This window comes from Podarcis tiliguerta (assembly GCF_965153285.1).
Source record: "Podarcis tiliguerta genome assembly, chromosome: 4".
NCBI lineage: Eukaryota > Metazoa > Chordata > Lepidosauria > Squamata > Lacertidae > Podarcis > Podarcis tiliguerta.
In genome coordinates this window covers 52,570,337-52,578,791 of record NC_139537.1, presented here as the reverse complement: position 1 = coordinate 52,578,791, position 8,455 = coordinate 52,570,337, and positions in this window count along the sequence as shown.

Below are 8,455 nucleotides of genomic sequence, written 5' to 3'. Positions count from 1 at the left end.
CAATACATTAGCAAGGATAGTGGAGATTCATACGTCCTCTGGTGTTTCATAGGAATAGAGTGTGGTGCTGATGATGCCAAGGTTGCAAGTTTGATCCCTGTATGGGATAGTTGCATATTCCTGCACTGCACTAGAGGATCCTCAGGCTCCCTTCCACCTCTGCAATCCTTTGATTCTATGATTCTCCCCCAAAGAATCCTGGGAGCTATAGTCCTCTGTCCCCCTCACAGAGCTACAACTGTCGGAGTGGTTTAACACTCAATCCATATTCTTGGGGAACTTAGGGAATTGTAGCTCTGTAGCTCTCCCTCTATATCCCAGGAAGTAGAAATGACATGACCAGATGGGTATCAGATGGATGGTGGCATCCATTCCTCCACAGCATCTCCTACTGCCTCCTTCATTATTTTCTGCTGTCGGAACACCAGAAAATAGGAAGCACAGAAGGGAGATACAGAATGGAAATCTTGCCCTTCTCGAGACAAGTCCAAGACATTTCGCTGTCTGAAGCAAAGGTCTCTCCATTTCAAGTACAGAATCTGACTGGCAAGGGGATCTTACTTGGATGCTGGTGATGGGAGAGCATCCTCCACCCCAACTGTGGCCAGGAATCATGTTAGTTCAAGGCAGGTCACATGGCATATACAGCACTGTCCCCTGACAAAAGGAAATGACACTGGGACTCGGAAATAATATGACTGTCGCTGCTGCCTCTCCATCCACCCCAGCACCTGCCACCTCACTTTACCTAATGATAGGGCTGCCCTGATTCTGCCTCATTCCCGCCCAAGACCAAAGAAAAAAGAAAAAAAAAAGGATGCTTGTTGTAGACACATTACTGGCAACAGTTATTACTATACCAATGGGATATAACTTTTCCCTGTGCCAATGAAACATCAGAGGACATATGAATCTCCACTATCCTTGCTAATGTATTGACTCATGGTTTAAGCAGAGTGAGATAAACTCCAAACACGTGCAGGAGTTTCAGGATAAGGAAAGAGAAGCATTTTTAAGGGACAGTGCAATTTGCTACCATGAATTACAGTGACAGCTTCTCTCTTGAGTGTCTAAGAAGTGCATGAGCAAACTTCTCCTGGTAATGAATGAAAGGAAAAACCCACCCCACAGAGGCATGGGGTGATTTACTATAAAGGGGATGAGAGCAACTTGGCTTAGAATATCTAAAATATTATTTAAATCCATCCAAACTGGGAGTTAAGCATTTCACCACCTGCCTGGCCTGAGCACTGAGAAGCCTCAGGGCTATGCTCCAGGGTTTACAGTGTTATCCTGTACATGTTTACGCATAAGTGAGTTCCATGGTGTTCAGTAGGGCTTACTCCCTGGTAAAGACCTTTCAGGTTGCTGCCTTCATTTCCTGTGGACAAGACAGCGTAGTAGTTTTGTGATGTCTCTGGATACTTACATACCATACGTTTAAAGCAATGCCTTCCCCCAAAGAATCCTGGGAACTGTAGTTTACACCTCACAGAACCACAAGTGTGGTGTAATGGTTAGAGTTTTGGACCAGAACTCAAGGAGACCTGGGTTCAAATCCCTGCTGAGCCACGAAGCTCACTGGGTGACCCTTGGACCAGTCACTGCCTCTCAGCCTGACTTACCTCACAGAGGAGTTGTGAGGAAAAAATGAAGAGGGGGAGGACTATGCACACCACCTTGAACTGCTTGGAGGAAAAAGGTGGGGTGTAAATGCAACCAATAAACAAACTTATTGCCTTGCTGTTCTGCTAGTGTCTTTCCCTGCCCTCCTCTCCAGCTCTTTGCGGAATCTCCCCACCCACTCCGCTCCAGTAATTAGCTTCAATGCTTTTTTCAAACCTAATTGCTGTGAGGATGAGAACAAGAATCTGGATAGATCTGGATAGATGGCTGACTGACTGATTGGGTAAAGGGTGTGTGTGCTATGCCTGAAAACAGATTTGTGAGAGGGTTGTGTGTATGAATATGTGCATTCATGTATGAAGGTGTGTGTGAGAGAGAGAGAGTGCGTGCCCACTGACAGCATTCATTCCCAGAAGATAAAACACAACAACAAAATGTGGCCCTCAAGATAACCCCCCTACCCCTGTTATAAAAGGCCAGGCACCATCTTTGGCTGAGGGCTCGGCAACTCCACTGGGTGGCCTTAGACAAACCAGTCTTTCAGACCCAGTTTTCTTCTATAAAATGGGAGTAGAAATGGCTGGCTTTTCACTGCTGAGTTGCCATAATCATTGCTGAAACAATAGTGAATATGAAGTATTTAGGAAATTCGTTGTGCAATATGCCCATTTATGGGATTTACTGGGCACGCCACTGTCAGTTCACTAGGGCGTTCACTGGGTGGAAATTGAGCTGAAAGAACATATGAATTGTGGGTCAGGGCTTGGGCAAGAGGCAGGCTGATTAGGCCTGCAAAGAGGCCTTCATCAATGTGGTGTTAGCGTTCAATCAGCGCTTATTCTGAACTCTGCAGCAGCAGCCTGGAGGGGAATGTAGCACCCGCTGTGGTTGCCTCAGAAAATGCACTTTCAGCTTCTGTGCCATCCCACTAGCGTTGAGCCTGTTTCATTGAAACTCAGCCTACATTGATGTTATTGATTACTTTACAGCTATGCAGGCTGAAGTCCAACCATCTGGTTCACTTTAATTTGAAACTATAATGGGAAGGGAGGCCCAGATGCTGTCAACACATGCCTAGGATGTTATATTTTACTGAAGGTATGCCCTTGCATTCACTTTTCAGTATATATAATGCGTCTCCATCTCCACTTGATCTGCAGCAACATTACTTGCATTCCAGTTGGATTTGCCCTTAGTAATGTGCAAACTGCCTTTGGCTCAGTTCTTTCAGTTTAATTGGCTTGGGCACTGGAAACTTTATCTGCTACAGTTACTGGCTAGGGAAGGTTTGCCTGCAGGGCCAGTCCTACTTTTAAGCAGAGGCAGGTGCCTCAGGCGGCAGATGCTGAAAGTCAGGGATTGGCTCTCACTGTGCCATACAGACTGCTGTGTGTCCACTAATCTAGCCGGCTGCCCACATGTGCTGCAGAGGATGCTGTTCCATTGTCTCTGTCAAAGAACAATTCAACTATCAATCTGGTCAACTTTTGTACAGTGAAAAGAGGGAGAAACCATATTGTCCTTCTCCTTAGACAGCAAATACCTTGGGACAGGCCTGTTTGCCTGTGATGCCAAATAACTTTCAATCAATGTAGTTTATGGGTAGGCCTGCTGAGTACGCCTATCTTTTGTGTTCTTTCAGAGGTGTTTCTTGTCCATTCATCCTGATTTGCTTGCAAAAAACTTACACAGAGGTTAGGGCCATGCCTCATCTTTATTGAGCATTTGTTCTGTTTGCAAGGAGGTTATATGACAACCACAAAAAGGCAGAATTCCCCAGCTTTGGTGGATGGGGCTGATGGGAGTTGGAGTCCAACAACACAGCAGAATTGAAGCCCTTTTGCAAAAGAAGAAACCAGATGTTGACTTTTCACCAGTCTCCTGCATATTGCTTTAAAACTGGCTTAAAACGAGTTACTTGATTTCAAACTGGTTGTTTTAAACTGGTATAAACCAGCCAGCAACCTGGCTTGTCTAGGGCTTATGTGCTGCTTCAAGGAGTAAATGGCCCAGATGGCTGATTGTTCTGCCTTTAAGGCATCAAAGAAACTGTTTAAGACTGAAGCCAATTTTATTATGAATGATGAATTTTGTGGATTACCACATGCTAGCCTTAAAGGATAAATAAGTTAACAACTGCATCAGCCTTAGAGAGATCAAAAGCAAGAATGCACAAATGCCTTCAGTCATGAAAATTACAGTAAATGTGTAGTTGAAACAAACTATTCATAATAGTAAAATGAAATATCACAGATTTACATGTAATAATCCAAAGCCATGTTTTGCTCATCTAAAAATTTAAAAATAAAAGGTTGAAACCTCTTCATCCACTGCACTGCCTGGAGGCTTTATCTGTGAGGTTTATTTTTAGACGTCTCCATGCCAAATTCTTCTGTTCAAGCACTTTCCAAATTGCATGAATTATTGTGAACATATAGGAATGGTTTTCAGTGATCAGGCCATTTTAATTCAGATTTGGGTAACTCTTTACATTCTCTGCAAACTGATTTTCTCTGGGACTTGGAACAAAAAATATATATAGTGTGCTTTCAGATTATACACACCATATATTTAAAACACATTCCTCTCCCAAAGAATTCTGGGGACTTTAGTTTATTCAGGGTGCTGGAAATTGTAGCTCTGTGAGGGGAAAACTATAGTCCCCGTGATTCTTTTTGGGGGGAGAGGAGGTAAAGCGCTTTAAATATCTGGTGTGTACACAGCTTGTGTGTTTAGCTAAATCTGGTACAGTGAAAGCAACCCTTTACCTCTGGCTATGTACAGTGGTACCTCGGGTTAAGTACTTAATTCGTTCCGGAGGTCTGTTCTTAACCTGAAACTGTTCTTAACCTGAAGCACCACTTTAGCTAATGGGGCCTCCTGCTGCCACCGCGCCGCCGGAGCCCGATTTCTGTTCTTATCCTGAAGCAAAGTTCTTAACGTGAAGCACTATTTCTGGGTTAGCGGAGTCTGTAACCTGAAGCGTATGTAACCTGAAGCTTATGTAACCCGAGGTACCACTGTACAAGCAATTAGCTCTGGATCAGCAGACACTTCTACCCATTCAGCACTATGGCAAAACTAGTGCCAGTCTACCTTCAGTGTCTTGATAACCATGCAAAGTATAATGAGAGCCTTGCTTTAAGGGAGCACACTTTCCCCTCCTCCTCAAAACTACAGTCCAGAAAAGACATTCACAGCCAGCGCTTAACTCAAGGGATAGCTTGATGGCCTATCCCTGGTAAGGCCACACACTAAGCCCTAAACAAAAAGTCACTTTTCATAATCAAAGAAGGGTATGTTTACAATGCTATAGCAGGTAGTACACTATTATGCAAATTCACATACCAGACAGCCACTAAAGGGCAATGGTTAAGGTAAAGAGTCACTAAGGATTAACTGTTGGATGTGCAGGCATAAAAAGAGTCAGTTTTGCCTCTAGCCAGTCAGAAGCACATTAAAAGGTTTATTAAGTAGGAATGACTTATTAACAGCTTCAGCTAACTCAAAGCACTCTTTACTCTGCAAAAGAAAGTGGCATTTATGGTTTTGTGTTTGTAAAAAACTCCAGTTCGTTTTTGGGATTTCAAAAAACTTGGCAATACTTTGCTGATCTAGGATGTGTCAGTTTACAAATGATGAAACCTTTGGCCAACTGGGTGATTTGACTTATTATGTTTAAGAATTTTCCATTGCAGTTACCGTATTTTTCACCCTATAGGATGCACTTTTCCTCCTCCAAAAATGAAGGGGAAATGTGTGTGCGTCCTATGGGGCGAATGCAGGCTTTCGCTGAAGCCTGGAGAGCAAGAGAGGTCGGTACGCACCGACCCCTCTCGCTCTCCAGGCTTCAGGAAGCTATCCGCAAGCCTTGCAAGCCGGGCGGGAGGTCCCGCGGACTCGCAAGGCTTGCGGGCAGAGGCCTGCAGCCCACAAGCTCGGGGGACAGTGGGGAGGCGCAGCGCCACCACCCCGCTATTCCTGGACCTGGTCTGGAGGCTGGCGGGGGGGGGGGGGAGAAGCAAGCTTGCTTCTCCCCATCGCCAGCCCCACAATCTCGGGGGATAGCGGGGAGGCAGAGCGCCGCCACCCCGCTATTCCCAGACCTGATCGCCAGCCCCACAAGCCCGGGGGACAGCGGGGCAAGCTGCTGCCCCATGGAGGCTAGAGAGGCTGTCCCTGAAGGCAGAAGAGGGAGACGGAGCGCTCCATCTCCCTCTTCTAGCTTGGGGATAGCTGCGCAAACCTGGGGGGGGGGGAATAAATTTTTTTTTTCTTGATTTCCCCCCCAAAAAACTAGGTGCGTCTTATGGGCCGGTGTGTCCTAAGGGGCAAAAAATATGGTAGATTCTGTGGGTGAAACGTTATCTGAAGATATATTCCTACAAAAACTCACAGATAATTTCTGAACTCCGGAAAAAGCTGAGTTCCTCAAATCAGGGGTCAGCTATGGTTGAAAGGATCTGTCAGTTTCTGTTCTCTCTGTTTCTCATTTTTCTAGCCCTAAATTCTCATTTTTGTAGCCCTAAATTCCGTTATCCACATTTCTGCAGAAATTTGCAAAACAAACAATTGTTTCAGAAAGTGTGGATTTGACAGATTCATTTTCAAACTGAATTGAATTTCCCCTCCAACCCTACATCCAGCTTGCTTGCTTACCTCCAGTGTTGGTTATCCAAGCCCAACTGCAAGTTTAACCAGGAAACTTGTGGGAGTGAAGAAGGGTGCGTGGGGAGGGAGAGGACTTCGGTAGTCACTGCAGGTTAGGGATAGGATTAACTTTAATATTAAAAATGTTTCTGGGTGTCAGAAGTGAGCCAGCAATAAATAACATTGAGTAAATGAAAACTCTTTATTAGAAAAAGAAATAGTATCTGCACAGGAGTGCCAAGCCTAATGAGCACACCAACTCTTCTTTGGTACGTCTTTCCCCTATAAGCAGTTGCAGAATCTGAAGGTCCCCACAGCTGTCTAAGTGTCCTCCTCTCCAGGGCTTTCCCCAATCAATCTGAGACTATACTAGCATGCCTGCCTTTGCTCCTACCACTTCATGCCTCTCCTGGTCCTGGAAGACCGGGGGGAGGAAAGTTTGTTGCAGCAGAAGGAGGAGACCCTTGTGCTTCTTCACCAGCCTGAGACATCTCTGCCTGAGTCTTCTCTGCCATCCTCTTCTGCTTCAGCTTCAGCTTCTGGACTTCTCTCTGCTACAGACTCTCCCAGCTCACGAAACCCCATTACCTCTTCAGCTTCCAGCAACTCCTCTTCCTAGTCTTCTCCCTCTGACCATTCATTGTTGTTCCACACCAATCCCTGGGCTCTGAGCCTTCTTCCTTTGTGGGTTTCCCAGCTGGTGCCTCTCACCGTTCCTCTGCATCCAACCAGTCCACGTAACTGGGTAACCCTACTCCTTGTAAAAGCAATAAAAGCACTATTCCTGTACTTATGCTAATATTGGGTATTCTGCACACCATCAAGGTTATGAACATTGTGAGTCATTCGCCCTCTACTAAGGACAGCCATGTTGAAATTTTATTCAGCAGCCCCAGCATGAGAATCATTCCCTCCCCCAGCTTAAAATATGGGGGTTGTGCCACTTTTATGTTCTGCAAAGGGGCTAGCTCCTTGTTGGCACCAACACTGGTAGGTTTTTGGTATCCCCAAACAGCACACACTGTGGTTTGATCACAGTCATGCAGATTTCCAGGCCCAGCAGGAAACTGAAGTCTTGTGAAAAGCTTTTTATGTTCCATGGTGTTGTGTTGTCAGCCTTGAACACAGTAAGCATCACCCACTTTGAAAGATAAAACAGAACAGATGCCTGTATATTGTGGGCTCCATTTTATTTTTTATTTTTTAAAGCAGTTGCTAGATTTTTTTTTAAAAAAAGGAAAATTAAATCTCTCTTAAAATGATTTTGTAGGCCTTTGAGGTACTAATAAACACAGTGTGTTGTTACATGCACCACAGTTGCCCACTGGTCAGAGTTAGTGCCAGCACATAAGTTTTGTGATATAAGACTTGTTTACACATATATTCAGGTTGTGCATAAGGTGGAAGCACTCACAGCGCTAAAACTCCAACAGATCGTGCCCTGCTATTGTCCTTTGGAGTTCAGCACAGGAAAGATTCTCACAGGGAGCAAGTCAGATCTCTGCATGTGCCTGCCCTTCAAGAGGAGATTGAATATTCTTCTTTCACCCTCACCCACATCCGTGTGTGTGTGTGTGTGTGTGTGTGTGTGTAAAAGCTGAGCCCTGATTCCCAGTCAGTTCTCTCCTTCCAGTGTAGACCATCCATTCAGAAACATCCCATTCACAAAGTCTGCTCTGGCAGAGTCATCCAGATAAGTCACCAGCATTCCAGCTTGTTCCCTTAACCCTCTCCTGACCAATGCTCAGTTTTACAACCAAGAATCACGGGACTGGGAGGGACCCCTCCGATGGCACCTCCCAAATGGGAAACTTCATTTATATGTGTGTGTGTAACACTCACACCCACACCCCAATATATATATCATAATGCCAGGCTAATGGAGAACATTTCTGCCTGTTATATTGAAGCAACTCATTGTGGGCTTAAAGGACAAAGTTCTCTCTGAAGGTGATATGGGCTCATGCAGCAGCTCTGAACTTTCGGTTAGAGAACAACACCTACGCTGCTGGGCTGGCTGCCAAGGCAGCTGCACCCACAGAAGGAATTAGCCCTGCCAAGATGAAAGAAATTAGCCTTCTACCAGCGTGGCGGGTCCCCCGCTCCTTTCTGCCTTTTCTTATTTTAAAAGGAACAATTTAGCGTTTATTGCCTACCAAGCTTTATTGCTATTTTCTTC